Genomic DNA, 17,019 nt, shown 5'->3' with positions numbered 1-17,019 from the left:
CACCCATCAAACGAAATTCGGTACTAGCGGAATCATTGCAATGACCGACCGCTATCGTACGTCCAGATACAGCGATTTGCTATATATGGCGCTACCTAATTTATTAATGTTTAACTACTACTACTACTGCTACTACTACTACTACTACTACTACTACTACTACTACTACTACTACTACTACTACTACTTCTTTATCCGCCCCACATGATCTCCACCCTATTCACTCATTCCATAACCACACTTTTATTTGCTTTTTGTTTTGTTTATTCCCGATATAAGCTAAAAACTATGTCTGGAAGACGCATAATGTGACAGCACACCTTTGATGCAAGTCTGATGAAGTGCTACCCTAATGTCTAAAACCGTTAACATTACGTAAATTTTCATTTCGAACTTTTGCGTAAACTGGTGTTGCAAGTAGATTTGGTACAGAAACAATTGTAACCAATCATTAAAGATGTCTTCTTATTTGGATTATAATTTACTCTTCGCTAAACCCATATTATGGCGTGATCCATCGTGAAACAAGGATTTTCTGCATTTGAAGAATTCTGGCGTTGGTCTGGAACCCGACTATGTTGATAGCCCAGTATTCGGGTTGAGTGCTTCTCTGGAAATACTTTACCTTTACACTCTACCAGAACTTGAGGAGTGGCTGTGCGGTAAGTAGCTTGCTTACCAACCACATGGTTTCAGGTTCAGTCCCGCTGCGGGGTACCTTGCGCAAATGTCTTCTAAAATAATCCCCAAAATGCACCCACTTGTAACTGCCGTCTTGGGTCTATCTGCCCCCCATAAACCCATTGTAGAAGATTTAATGTAATTTATAAATGCACCATCCTCAACACATTACACAATTCTATAGTTATACATATAGAGTCAATCATAAATTTTAAACAGCTATATGCCGCTCATCTCGATTCTTTTAGATACGAGAAACACAGTAAATCCATAACACTCGCCAGTCACATACATCATCTCAAAGATAGAAATATTCCCTGCATTTTGTTATGGTCCATAATAGATACAGGGCTTCCATACCAAGGATAACGCTTAGCCTGTAAGTTATGCCTAAAAGAGGCATTCTACATATGAAAAACACAACTCTTCGACACTACTAAATAAATATAATGAAGCCCTAGGTACATGCAACCACTGCGTTTTTCATTCCTTCAAATTTTATCACAAATCTAAATGCAACCTAAATAACCACACAGCATATATCCACAACATCCCTTAGGTAATCCCCAACAACCCTACTTAACTTTCCCTTATCTCCATTTTAATTTTTCATCTTTAATTCTTTAACTCCCCTATCTTACTTTAAGGATCTCGGTAATTTAATACTACATATTTGGACATACAAGCGGATACACGTGTGTGTGTAAATGTGTGTGCATGCATTTTTATGTATGTATGTATATGTATGTGGGTACATGTACGTGTATATACACACACACGCGCGCGCGTACACACGCACACACACACACACACACACACATATGAACGTGTGTGTATGTATATATATACGTGCATATGTATATACAAATATATATGAGTGTGTATGTGTATATAAGTATACGTAAGTACCTGTATACGCGTGTGCGTGTGACTGTGGGAGCACGAGTGCGCCAGCACACTTGTATGTGCGTATGCATATATATGTATGTGCACGCATATGTGTGTATGAATACTTTATGGATGCGTGTGAGCATGCACGTGTATGTATATGTATATATGTGTGCGTGTGTATACATACGTATATATAAGTATGTATGTGTGTATATGTATGTATACATATGCACACATGTGGGTGCGAGCGTACGTATGTCATTATATCTTCTTTCCTCCTCTCTAATTCCTGCCTATCACACCAACTTATCACATACGTCTATTTATAGAAATTTTGACATCCTTGGTATTCTTCCCTCCACTTTAAATTTTACTCCTAAAACAACTACTACTCACTCCTCTCTTATCCTCCCGTCACATTATGTTGACCACCAACTAACACTCCTTTTCTCACCTCTGTTGCCGTTTCTTCATTTTTTCTTCTCTCTTCCACTTCTAGTCTCTCTCTTTTTATTATCATTACTCTTTTCTCTTTTTTTCTTCTCTCTTTCTTCCTCTCATTTTCCCTTCCTTTCTTCATTTTGACCTATCTCCTCATTCTAATCATACACCTCTCCCCGCCCCCATCTATCCACAAATACTACCAATACACTCACAAATTTCATTCACACCACAAAAGCCCTTCGAATGGGCAACACAGAATCCATGGTTCCATACTTTGAAATGACAAAACACGAACTTCTATCGGAACTTACCATGTACAGGAAACTTTTTAACCACTTCTATGCACCACTTTATTCGAATAATCGAACTGCAACGACAAGATTTTATGTTATTTCTACTTTCATTCTTATAATTCCCTCTAATTTCCCTATCTCCTCCTTTTCCATAATAATTTCTTTATTTCGAAGTTAAACATTTACCTCTCACACATCGTCTCTGATGAAGGGATATCCATAATATACCAGAAACAGCTGTAAGACTATATCTCTTTCCTTATAAATGTCCAGTAAACTCCTCACAGCTTTGGCTTTGTTATCTCTTCTTGTCTAATATATATATATATATATATATATATATATATATATATATATATGTATGTTTGTGTGTCTGTGTTTGTCCCCCCCGCCCCATCACTTGACTACCAATGTTGGTGCGTTTACGTCCCCATAACTTAGCGGTTCAGCAAAAGTAACCGATAGAATAAGTACTAGGCTTACAAGGAATAAGTCCTATCGTCAGTTTGTTCGACTAAAGGCGGTGCTCCAGCATGGCTGCAGTCAAGTGACTGAAACAAATAAAAGAATAAAAGAATATATATATATATATATATATATATATATATATATATATATATATATATATATATATATATATATATAGGATAAACTAGGAGTTTTTGTCAACTGACGAAATATAATAGGAATGTAATATGAGTGCTTAGTTTGGTTCATCCGTAAAACTCCGACTTGAACTGGAACTGAAAATTGAGGTGCTGAGCTGAGAATGCTTATCAAAGGCAGCTAGAAGGGGTTCTCCCTGAGCGGGTGGATGCAGTTTAGAATAGAAAATTAAAAAGCAAAACATTTAGCATCACTAGAAAAACATTTAATTTAGGTAGAGAATATAAACAGATACAGTCTCTTACGGCTGTTTCTAGAAAAGCCAAGCATGTGGCTCACAATGATGAAGAACAGTTCCATAAGCTGAGTAAACCGCCAGCAGAGAGAGAGAGAGAGAGAGAGAGAGAGAGAGAGAGAGAGAGAGAGAGAGAGAGAGAGAGAGAGAGAGAGAGAGAGAGAGAGAAAGAGAGAGAGAGAGAGAGATAGAAGAGAGAGAGAGAGAGAGAGAGAGAGAGAGAGAAGAGAGATAGATAGAGAGAGCGGTTAGAACATATGAAAATGACGAATATCCCCAATCGAGGATATTAGTTCTGTCCGGTTTGTCGAAAAATGAAGGAAGAACCTGAATGAAAAGAATGTGTTAGGTTGTTCATTGATCGAAAAAGAGAAATAATAGTTATGGTCCATTAACAATTCCAAAAGTTAATGGACCATAATAGAAGTTACATAATATCGTTACCAATGCAAACATCAAATCTCAAACATAAATCTCCACTCTAGCTACGAAGCACCGATTTTAAAAAGTGAAACAGAAAACAGAAAACATTGATACCCAAGATTTATAGAACTTGAAAACCACAGAACACTAAAAAGAACTAGCAAACACGATACTAATACTGAAAGCAGAAAATAATGATAACCTAGTATATAGTCAATTTGGAACTGCAAAAACATAGATTGATTAAAGAATATGAATCAATAGATATTACGACCTAACAACTTATTTGACTATTTAAAACACAAAATAGAACCAAAGCTAGCAGTATAACGTATCACTTCAGTTCGTCTCTAAATAACGGGATGTGGAAATAAACCAATCTAGCTCACTAGTTATCTAAAATAAACCTTAATTAGAGAAAATATATTTAAACGAATATTCCAACTTAAAGATATAGATAAATAAAATATACTTAACTAAAACAGCAAAATCATATCGAAAATACAAACATACTTAAAAGAAGAAAACATAAACACAACGAACTAAAGTCAAACCAACGGAATAACATATCACTTTAACTATCTGGCATTAATCGCCTATGATGCTGAAATGAATCAATCTAGATCTATACCTATTAAATATCACACACACTCGCTCACATCCCTGTATATTCAGTATTAACTATTAAATATTAAAGATTCAAGAGAGTCGTGGTGTGAGAAAGAGGGGTGGTGGTGGAGTGTGTGAGTGCATGTACATGTGTGTGGGAGTAGCGTAAAGTAGAAGATGGAGTAAGAGATGTAGAGAATAAAGAGGAAAGAAAACATTTGGGGAAAGGGTGGAATAATCTGAAAGCGTAAAATTCGGAGTATTTTGGAGAAACACATTAACATGAAGTCCTACAGTTATTTTATGTAAGGAACTATAAGAGCAACGGTCATACAAGAGGAATATGGGACCTAAGGTGATAGTGTCTTGTGTCTAAGTTTGAGTTATTTCTCCTGAATATAGGGAATAATGATTTTCGCCTTGGTAGTAAGACGCAAGCTTGTTTTCCGCAAATTCTTTCGGGTAATGGGCTTTTCTGTTTTTTAAAGCTTGAACCTCTTCGTAGTATTCACGTATGGATTTTCCGTCAGTCTTCTAAATGATGACAAAGTCTGATCATTTTTTGTTAATTGGCAGCTGTAGCTTGCAAGTTTTGATGTATTCTGCTTTTCGATGTTTCTGAATGCAGTGGTGTAGATGAGGGATCTTAAATCTATGCTACCACTAGGTCTAGAATCAGCATACATATCTCGAAGGTTTATGAACTTTCAGTGGAGGTTACCTGAAATTAAGTATAAGATACTTCAACTAATTTTATGCAGTTAATATAAAGATATTTAACTATTTCAAAAGCTGTCATTATGAAAAGCTTTATAAGAATAATAAAATAATACTAATGCCTATGAAACCACTATAAACAACTATTATTAGTCTTCATATTTACCTACACACAAAGCAAGCACACATACACACACACATACCGGCATGAAGATATATATTGAATAAAGGTTTTCTTATATCATTTGGCCTGAGGTAAGGTTAATTTTTGGTGTCATTAATGTATAGGCAATTAAATTCAACAGTATACTAGAGATATTTAATTGATTTCAATGGCCGTGGGACAAAATTTGAATTATACAAAACCTAATTAATATTATAAATCATGCTATCAGTCATTCTCTCTTTCTCGCTCGTATCACCATAGTTTCTTCTATGAACTTGGGTGACAACAAAACGGTAAATGGTTTTAAACCATTTAAAACGTATTGTACAATTTTAACTTGATTTTTAAAAAATATAGCATTTCTGTTAGTGTGAAAATATATTCAAACATTTCGAATATATTAATTCTTTCCACAGTTTTCATTAATAGGTGACTACACAATTTTGAAAGCAAATCTCTCCAGTTCTTTCGTTCTACAGGTCAGATAAAATATGTACAGGTAATAAGTAAAAGTTGATTCTATTTAAACAAAAGTGGACAAGTAAAGACAAAAAAGAGATATTAAATTTTCAACGGTAACTCTCAATGAAGCAGATAAGTTGAAGAAGGTACATATTTTACTGCGTCACCAAACTTGTGCGAAAATGATAGCAGAGGTCTCTAAATGCTTGTATTGTAATGAAATCTTACAAATGTGAATATCGTGGCTAATGTATATCTACCATTTATCTACCTTATTCACCATTTCTATATATCATAACCTTGTTTCTATGATAGCTGGATTTCGTTGACTAGATTGTAGCTATGTATTTTACACACGAATACCGTAGGTTTATATTTTATATTACTATGTGTATGTGTGTTTATTTTAAGGCCTATTTTTCAGAACATAAATATACTCAAATGATATATCTGAATATGTGCAGTGGTATCAAAAATTTTACTGAAATGCTTTCACAAATCTTTCGTTTTGCTTATTAATTTGCGACCAGTCAACATATCTACTATCTAGCAATTCATCTACACAACTCATGAAAAGGCACGGTACTTATTCTATTGGTATCTCGCCGAACCGCTAATTTACGGCAAGGTGAACACACCAGCACCGGTTACCAAGCGGCGGTGGGGCACATCATAGACACAACGACCCCAACCCCCACACACTCACACACTCACGCGCGCATATATATGTACACACAACTGGCTTCTTTTAGTCTCAAATATAGTAGAAGGCACTTGCCTAAGGTGGGGCAAGGAGTGGGACTGAATTCAGAACTATGTGTTTGGAAAGTAAACTTCTTACCACACATCAACGCCTGTGATCGCTCACTTTTATTCTTTTTTATTCCTCCTTTTCTGTTACATTCTTTTGTCCCTTCTCTCCTGTTTGAGACATCAAAATTAGACACACAACATTTCTTGATATATGATTTGATTCATAACAGCATGTAATCTCTGATCGTATATTTAATCATTGTGTTTGGAGTGAAACCAGTGGGTGTCTGGTCACTGCGGATAAATATTCACGCTTGTACGCTTTTCGTTACTTGTGCATAGTAATGTTATTTGAAGAAACATTTAATATTATTAAATACTATCTATTTTATGAGAAATTATCTCAAAGTGAAAGATTAATGTGTTTGGATACACAAATGGTTTGGTAGGTTTGATAGAGATTATTAAAAGTGTAGGATCACAGATATAATTATTTTAGAGGGCTGCATCTATATAGCTGGATAGAACAATTTTAAGGTGTTATATACTGCGAAGTCCCAATCTTGAAGATGTTGGTTGGTTGGGACAAGAACACGTTGGAGTGAATATTTATATTGTGATTGAGAAATAAACAGTACATTTTTGCTGATGAAAAGATTCAACACCCGAGGTCGTGTGAAGTATATAATACTTAGGGGCTGATGAGGAATTTTTGAGCAGTGTTGCCGTGAGTCGCTTACTATAATACGCTACAATGAGGTGTCTCTACTAAATCGCTTCTCTGATGTAATTTTACGTGCTGGTATAAGTTCTAAAACACCTTTTCTCACTACCGTAAATCATAATTTTTAGCGTAAAAACGAGCCTCCCCTTTTTTTGCAGACTGAAATTCTTTCTCTCTCCTCCCTCATTTACCAACACTCCATACTCTAATCCTTCCCTTCCACTGTTTGTATCTATTTTCCTGTAGAATCTGTTTACCATGCTACGGATATTTACTGCTGATTGCTTCGCTGACACTGTCTACACCCGGTCACTGTCCTGCTATTATGATATACTTTGTCTCTCCTTTCTCTGGTTTTCGTTAACTGATGTCTTCATTGTACTAATTCCTCATTAGTCACACCACCCATCTCACTATTCCTTTTCTTCCCTCTAGTTCTTTCCTTCCCTCTAGTTCTTTCCTTCCCTCTAGTTCTTTCCTTACTATCCTACTATGTTCACTGTAACTCTTTCCTTACTATCCTACTCTATTCTCAGTAACCTTTTATATCTGCAAACACATACATATACATACACACACATACACACTCATACACAGACACAGACACAGACACACATACACACACACACACACACACACATACACACACACACACACACACACACACACACACACACACACACACACACACAAACATATATGTATGCGTGTGTGTGTGTGGTGTGGTGGTGTGTGAGCGTGTCTGCATGCGTGCGTGTGTATGTGCGTGTCCGTATGCGTGCTAGTGTGTGTGTATGTGTGTGTTTCCATTTTTCTTTAAACATACATGAGAATTCCGCTAAAGCAGTGGCTACAATATGCAGTTCTGCAATACTTGCCTCATTCACCCAAAAAGCTTCAACCTAAAGTCAGCCAAGGTACTCTGGCTAAATCTCTTAAAGTCATTAAAGTTGATACAAAAAAAGCAAAGTGTGAAACGTATTACGAGAGACCAAGCGCTGTTAATGATAATTTTGAGGGATTTGAAACTGTGTACCAGCCCGAGAAAAAGAGGAAAGAATCATGCAAGGGAACCAAAAAAAAAAAAAAAAAAATCAAAAGCTCGTATGGCAATTAATTGAAGGTATCAAATTTGATGAAAAACTATCTGACGTTTAGCAAGCTTCAAACAAACGGGAATATGAAGAGCGTTTAAGTACATTAGGGTAAACTGCACTATTATGTTGCCCAGGTAAAAAGATGATTAGATAACCCACTAAAATCTTGAAGTGTACCTACGAACATTAGGTAGCATATCGTATATATTCTACCTACTTCAAACAACAACAGAAGAACAAAAGCTCTCCAAGAGAAATTTGTTTCCTGTTAACCTTACGGCTTGTAACAAGAGAAAATATGATGAAATATTGTGAAGCAATAAACAATTGCAGAGCTAAAAATAGAAAGAGACAATCCTGCCTAATTGTGGTTCATAAAATACATAATTAGAAGTGACAAGTGAAGTATTGCTAAAATAATCTATGAATATTTCTCTGCTGCGTTCTACCATACTCCAACGCTCTACCCCCATAGCGTGTTCCAGCATACGCAAAACTAGAAAGAGTTTGAATATTCACACCTGACACATAAAAAATTACAGTCTCGGTAATAATTAAGAATTTCTGGACATGTCTGCTGAAAGTGTTAAAACAGATATATGTTGTAGATTTACGGAGGGATACAACTTTATATGAAAAACAATTGTTAGAGTGAAATGAGTTGTAATGTAATCATTCACCCACCTGCCACTGTGTGTGTATGTGTATATATATATATATATATATATATATATATATATATATATGGATGTATGTATGCATGCATGTATGTATGTATGTATGTGTGTGAGTATTATGTATATCTTACATATACACACACGCGCACACACATAGATAGAATGAGATAGATAGAGAGATAGGTAGGTAGGTAGGTAGGTAGGTAGATAAAATCCACAGGCAGAAACACACACATATATGCATATACATAAGTTCGGAGAGTGACAATACATTAAAAATTTATAAGTCTTGTATACACGCAGTTTATCCACGAACCACGAAAAACGACTAGAAACTACAGGCATAAATCAAAAGTTTAAGAAATGGGCTGCTCTCGAGATTCGAAACCCAAACAACTGTACATCTTTCTAAACATTAGTTACTGGCGTCACCCTGGGTTTAGCCAATTAGAACTTCAGAAACAGACAAATAAACATTGAGTTGACTGAGACCAGAAGCTTCTTAAGGAAATCAACCAGCAGGAACGCTAGACGACCGCCAGATAAAAAGTTAAAAAGTAAGAAAGATTTATATCTAAGGTGTTGGCATCTTACAATCAGTTCATCATGTTGATTAATAATATTCGATTTAATTTTATCAAGTCTATTAATATGGAATACCTCAGATATATATAGTCCACACCAGCCACCACTACTTTTATACGGTTGTGAATTTCGCACAATGGACCAAGCAATTTTAATTTAATATTATCATCAGTGAGAGAATGTACGAATTTAGCTAGAGATGAACTATTAGCCTTGTCTTTATGCCTAAATGTAATTTGAGATTATTCTAGCGAAGTATGAATGAATAAAAGTACGCACCAATCTAAACATGTTCTTTACCGAGAGCAGTGATAGAACACGTATATATGTACTATATCTTTCCTAAGGCATTGGTTATTAATGAGACAGCTGCATAGAGTAAAGTTATTTTGGTTATTAGCAGGTATGAGGGGTTCAGTTTCCATTTTATTAATAGTACTGTTATTGGAATCAGTAAGATCGGTATATCGATTATTTGCAGTATATATTACATTGTCATTATTTAGGTGTCTAGAAGTTGTAATATTATATGTATTGTCAGTTGTTGTAGTATTATGAAATGCACAGTTTAATTTACTAGAGTTAAGTCTTGCTATATAGTAAAACCACATTAGAAGCGACATTTTTAGACACATTAAGAACGACAATTTTTAGCCACATTAAAAGCGACATTTATACTGAATGGGGCGGGGTTAAACTACAAAATATTCTTACACAAATTATTTATGCTTTTATTCTTATTTCTAAGCTTATCCGGATTAGATGCAGTAGATGTCGGTTGTTATGATAATTATATTACCTGATTTAAATATATTATTATTATTATTATTATTATTATTATTATTATTATTATTATTATTATTATTATTATCTACACTATTCTCTCCTTCATTTTCTACAACGCTCTTCAGTCCATCTGGTAAACTTGCAAGACCACGCTTCTAACATTTACTTGTCTTTGACGAAAATACTCCTCCAGTACTGATCTGACCTCGTCTACAAAATTCATATTTTTTCCATCCTAATGATTTTGAATGCTGTAGAATAAGTGATAATCAGATGGGGCAATATCTGGCGAATATGGTGGGTGGGGCATCGTTTCCTATTCAAACTGCTCCAGCCTTTGGAATGTCATCCTCGCTGTATGTGGCCGAGTATTATGCTGATGGAAGAACACCTTTCTTAAAACCAAAGATACTCATTTTTCTTCTAGCGCTGGTATCGATGAATGGTTGAATGACCAAATCCAAGCTTCTCTGCTAGATCCTAAACAGTTATGATGAGACTTAGTTCCACCAGGGTTTGCAGGACGTCTTCTTCGAGCTCTCCAGATCTTCCAGGACGAGGATCATCTTCTAGGCTGTAGTTCCCGGCTCGGAATTTCTGAAACCACCGTTGAAACTTGCTTACACTTATTGTCCAATTCCCATATACTGCATTAATATTCCTCGAACTTTCCGTTGCGTTGTTACCTTTATTGATCTCATAAAGCAAAATATGCCGAATATGTTCCTTTGTCTCTTCTATTATAATTTTGAAAAAAAAAGCTGTTAAAATCGAACTGCACTCTTCAAAACTTGCATTAAGAATAAGGACAAGGTAAAATTACTGCCTGCTTTTACAGCAAGTTGATGCAGGTAGTTTATCCTGTCCCCCTCCGACTTTTAGTTCATGCAATTGAAAAAAACTGCATTATTTATGGGATGACCCAATATATATATATGTGTGTGTGTGTGTGTGTGTGTGTGTGTGTGTGTGTGTGTTTGCGCTCGCACACGCACACATATATTATGTAGCTTCTTAACTGCCTTAAACTACAATCAAAGAAATCAAATAATTCCGAAGCAAAGTAATAATGCCCAGAAGATAAGATAAATGTTTATGAAGACCTGTATCAAAGGAATAAAATAATATCAATTTTTATGAAACCAATTTAAATAACTGCTATTAATCTCTATATTTAACTACACATAATGCAAGCTCACATGGAGATGCCTATCATTTGACCTCGGGCATAGTCAAGCTTTTAGTATAAATTAAATTACAATCGTATATAACGGATATCTTATTGACATCATGGAGTGTGGGACTGAATGTAGATAAACGAAACTAATTACAAATCATATAAGCATTTTTCTCGTTTCTATAAGGTATTCGAACACAAACAATTCGCACAATCGAAAACACATACCTTGTGTAAGTGTGTTCGATTTTGCTTATATATCTCGAGTTGCTTCTAATTCATATTTGAACAGACAATAAAAGGCTTTAAACATTTCATATTGTACGAATGCTCAGCTGTACAATATGAAAGCTAAAGTTTCCCTCAGTCTGAAAATATATACAAATATTCTGAACATATTAATTCTTTCACTGTTTGGTTCTTCCTATAATTTCCATAATTTCTAACTGTCGAATACTTAGTTATGAAAGCAAATCCTTGTCGTGTCGCTCTACGTATCAAATTATGTATACACAGTTAATAATATGAAATTGATTATATTCTATAGAATTCTACCCTCCCAAATTGAACAAGTAAAGAAAAAATATCAACAGATTTTCGGCGGTAATCCTCAGTGAAGCAGATCGGTTGATTAATATTTATACTTTATTTTAGTTTTGTTCAATTAGAATACAAATCATAGTACGGACTTATTAATTCAGTTTGTAGTGAAATCATATGAATGCGAATATCATCGATTTATCATACCGTGTATAAAGTATATCTACCGCATATCTAATATATTCATCATTAATATACACCACAATATTTTTATACGATACGTAGCTCTTGTTGTCTAGATAGTGGCGATTTATTTTACGTACGCATACCGTAGGTTTATATTTTATATTACTATGTATGTATGTGTTTATTTTAAGACTTATTTTTCAGAATACAAATTTATTCAAATGATATATCCGAATGTATACATTTGTTCCAAAAATGTTACTGTACATGTGTATGTATACATTCTGTTTTACTTATTTAGAAGCAATCTTTTAACACATTCACCATTCAACCATTCATCTACATACCTCATAAAAAAGCTAAGTTACAGATGTAAACCTTTCATTCTTGAATAATTAGCCACCTGAAGTAAAGTATTTACTGTTGTGATGATATAGAATCATCACCAGGTATCCTTACCCACAAATATCTTTTGACATGTGATGACTTGCTTAAATATACAAGGTAGACGTTAAATGATTTATTGAAAATTGTATTTGTCCATAGAATCAAGTGATGAAAGAATGTGTTGATGTTACTTTCAACATAAAATTGATATCACTGACAATGTAAATAAATGATATTTATTCCATAAATTTATTCTATAAATTGTATTCACTAAATGTATATCACCTTACGCTGTACAGTGTTTATAATTGAATAGGTAATTATTTAGTGAATTCAAATATATAATAAATTTCAGGATTTCCCTTGAAAATTTCAACTTCATGCAGTGTATCTGAAATAAGTCACATTGGTGGAGTACATTTCAAAACAATATCTCTAAGTATTATCGCATTTATTATTTCACGTTCGTCAGTTTTATAGGATCGATAAAATTTACAATAGAGAGTTCTACCCTGCACCAGACGGCAAAGATTCATTGACAGCGATGAGTAGTGCAAAGGTCGCAAAAGCATAAAGTCACGAGCTATTTGACTCGAAGTCCATCCTATCGACTCAGCCATATGTAGATCTAATACACGAAAACATCCCGACAAAATTTGTCACGATTTAGAATAAAACTGAAATTAGGTATAATGAATGACAACTGTAAAATAGAATTTAGAGTTTTCTACAAGACTATTCCGCATGATAAATCAAATTCTCTGTAATCATCACGTGATTTTAACATGTTGGTGTTTTGATTCAGTTTCACATTATTATGAACATATCTCTGTATGTCCTCTTGGAACTGACGCCGTCTGTCTTCATTAACCATCCTGGGTGACTTGATGTACAGTAACCTGTTCTAACTAGAAATCACAGAGGCACATCTGGTGGAGTCGAACGCATAATCTATAAACAGTCCAATAAGTATATAGGGCGGCTGATCACTTTTTATACAACATAATACCACATTGATACTTTTTCCCTTTAATTTCTTCTTTTCTGTTATAATCCTTTATTCTTTCTCTCCTGCTTGGGACATCAAAATTAGTCACAGCCTCTCTTAATATATGATTTGAATCTTAACAACATGTAATCTCTAATCGCATATTTAATCATTATTTTTTAACTGAAACCAACGCATGTCAACAAAATTACAACGTCTGGTGAATGAAAATTACTACGAACAACTGAACGAGTATTCACAGCAATACTGAGACAAAAAGGTGAGTGGTTGAGTCTAGCAGCATGACGGTCAGAATCCACTGCTTACTACAGTATATATCTGTCCAAGAAAAGTGGATGCGAAATAACAGCTTGCTGATTATATCCTGTTTACAAGATGTGTGTTTGGTCTGTTTGTTTGGTGAAGTGATGAATCATGCCTCTGCTGGTTCTGTGATTTCTGATAGGGATCATATTGGCTAAATGACCACTGACGTCACTGATCCCTTATAAAAGGTGTAGGGTCAAGAGAGATATACTTACCATAGAGGGCTATATTTATGGATTGGAGTAGATCAATTTCAAGGTATTATATGCTGCGAAACCCCAATTTTGAAGATGTAAAATGATTGGGACAAGAACACATTGTAGTCAATACTTTGTGCTTGATAACTGACAAATTAACAGCAATATTTTTACTGATAAAAGGATAGCGTGAAGAACATTATATATAAGGCGGAGTGAATATATCATATATAAGATATGATCAAGACTTCAAAGTTTGCGAATAAGAATTACTGATGTTGGCACATGATGCAAAGTACGTCCTGCATCAATCACTGTGCCACTTACAATAACCAATTCTGTTGTCAGAATTTCTTAACCACCCCAATTTTCCACGTTGATAGTGTGAGGTGGTTCATCACTTATACTAAAAGAATTAAAAAAATTCTGAGGTATATAGTACTTACTTGGTTACACAAGAAAAAGAATAAATATTCTGAGAATAATGAATATGAACCCAAAATTTTTAAGGTCTACTGTTTTATCGATTTCAAATGGGATATTTTGGTCATCATTCATCAAGTGGATATGTTTATTCTAAGGTGTTTGAGCATTAAGATATGTCTTAGTTCAAACTGCAAAGAATTGGAAGAAATATCAAAAAGCGTCTCTTCCCACATCAAAGCAATTCCGCCAGCTAACCGCTCTGGACTGTATAGTTCTAGGAAGTTTGGAAAGCGAAGTTTACTATCTATCTATCTATCTATCTATCTATCTATCTATCTATCTATCTATCTATCTATCTATCTATCTATCTATTCTACCTAACTACATAACTACCTACCTACCAACCTACCTACCTACCTACCTACCTACCTACCTACCTACTACCTACCTACCTACCTACCTACCTGCTTGACTGTCTGCCTGCCTACCTACCTACCTGCCTATATGCCAACCTACCTGTCTGCATCTCTGTCTGTATGCATGTCTATCTATCTCTCTATCTATATGCATATATTCATAAGTACATACGTACATACAATCATACATACATACATAAGTAGTTATATATGTATATACATATATACGTAAGTAGTTTTGTGTGTATGAATGAATATATATATATATATATATATATATATATATATATATATATATATATATATATATATATATATACATATATATAGTATGTGTGTTTGAGTTAGTACGTGTCTTTGCAATACGGAAGGTGGTGCTTTCCATATATTGAGATTTAGCCTCACCAAGAGCCTTCGTATAGTTCTTCCCAGAAATTTTCTGATGCTTATTTTCTGAACAGGTGTCTCGGTGAGGAAGACAAAATAAGCAAAGTGTTTACTTTCAATCGAAGAATCACAGGTAGTAGACCAAAGAGAGAAATATAGCAGACTTTATTATGTATCGTTGATAAGGAATGAATGGAAGAGGCTATTTAGAGATACCACTACGAACGGGAAGAGTAAAGAAACTTCCAGTAGAGCATCATTGAGAAAAATCTCAATAAGAATACCATTGAATTTGTTAATAGTCGTAAGTGTAACGACGGGATAGAGAATGACGTCTTGGAGAAGAGTGAGGGTATATATCCAGAAAAACAAGGTTGAGCCTGAGAAGAGAGACAGGAACTGTCAAGGTGAGACAGAAGAACATGAAAGATCAAAGAGAAAATATCACGATCTGGAATAACGAATAGACACTGTCTCTCTCACACACACATGCTCTTTCTGTCTCGGTATACATACACACATACATACACACATACATACACGAGATGCTACCTGCCTCTGGAACATGATATAGTTGCAAAGAATATTTATAATGCTATCCGCAGGAAGAATTACCCAGGAATACTGGTGCAACACACCAATAAAAACAACAGGTTGGGGCAACCATAACAAACCTGATACTGTTCTTTGGGACAGGGAAAAATAGTCGTGCACTGTTACTGAGATCAGCTATCCAGCGGGTGTGATTGTTCATTGAAAAGTCTAGGCAAAAGACAACATTTATGGTGATTTAATGCGGAACTTACACCTCTTGCACACTGGCTTATACATTCTCATTTGTATCTATCTTCATAGGTGCATTAGCTTATGTATCAACAAATTTACGTAAAAACCAAGAGATACTAAGTTTTGTATGTATATATATGGGGATATATTCTAGTTTAATCACATGTCTGCATACTGTATTTTGTTTTATTGTATTTGACTGTATCATATTGTATTATCTCTCTCTGCTTTCTATAAACAGAGTGAATGTATGTAAGAGGTATGCATATGTGCATATGCAAATAGATACATCTATATTCTTTCTTTATAATTTTATTTTGCTTTCTTTCAATTCTATCTTTACAAGTAATTAGAAATAGTCATATGCATATAGAAAGTATATATGTGTTTAGCAATAAGTTGTTGCCCTGAGTGCTTGTCAATAAAGTGAAACGTAACAAGTTAACGGTGCATGAACCACGAATTCCAGATGTCCTCATTGAAATGTAAAGCATGGTTGAATAAAAGCAAACAATTAGCGAAAAGAATATAAACAATCATTTTATTTTTTATCTTTTACTTGTTTCAGTCATTAGACAGCAGAGTCAGTCCTTACTTTTTGTAAGTTTGGTACTTATTCTATAGGTCCTCTTATACCGAACCGCTAAGTTATGGGGTCGTAAATGAACCAACAATGGTTGTCAAGAGACGTCGGTTGTCACAAACACAATCACAAAGATACACACACATACATACATATGTACATATGCACGCACGCACACACACACACACGTACAAACACACACACACACAAACACACATACACACACACACACACACACACACACACACACACACTCACTCACTCACACTCGTATATATACGACAGTCTTCTACGCAGTTTCTGTCTATCAAATTCATTCACAAGTTAATGGTCGCGTCTTAAGTAGACCACATGGTTGCAAAGTGAACTTCTGAACCCTACAGCCACACTGTCTGCGCCTGTGTTCATTA

General features: G+C 34.8%; 1 protein-coding gene across 1 annotated transcript in view; it reads right to left on the bottom strand.

Annotated features, from left to right (window-relative positions):
• LOC106884339 (calcitonin gene-related peptide type 1 receptor) overlaps window positions 1-17,019 on the bottom strand; it is a 107,267-nt gene that overhangs the window by 56,109 nt on the left and 34,139 nt on the right. The gene's annotated exons all lie outside the window — the stretch shown is intronic.

Source organism: Octopus bimaculoides, chromosome 8, assembly GCF_046866305.1.
Source record: "Octopus bimaculoides isolate indiv1 chromosome 8, ASM4686630v1, whole genome shotgun sequence".
NCBI classification, from domain to species: Eukaryota; Metazoa; Mollusca; class Cephalopoda; order Octopoda; family Octopodidae; genus Octopus; species Octopus bimaculoides.
This window is presented reverse-complemented; position numbering and strand designations above follow the sequence as displayed.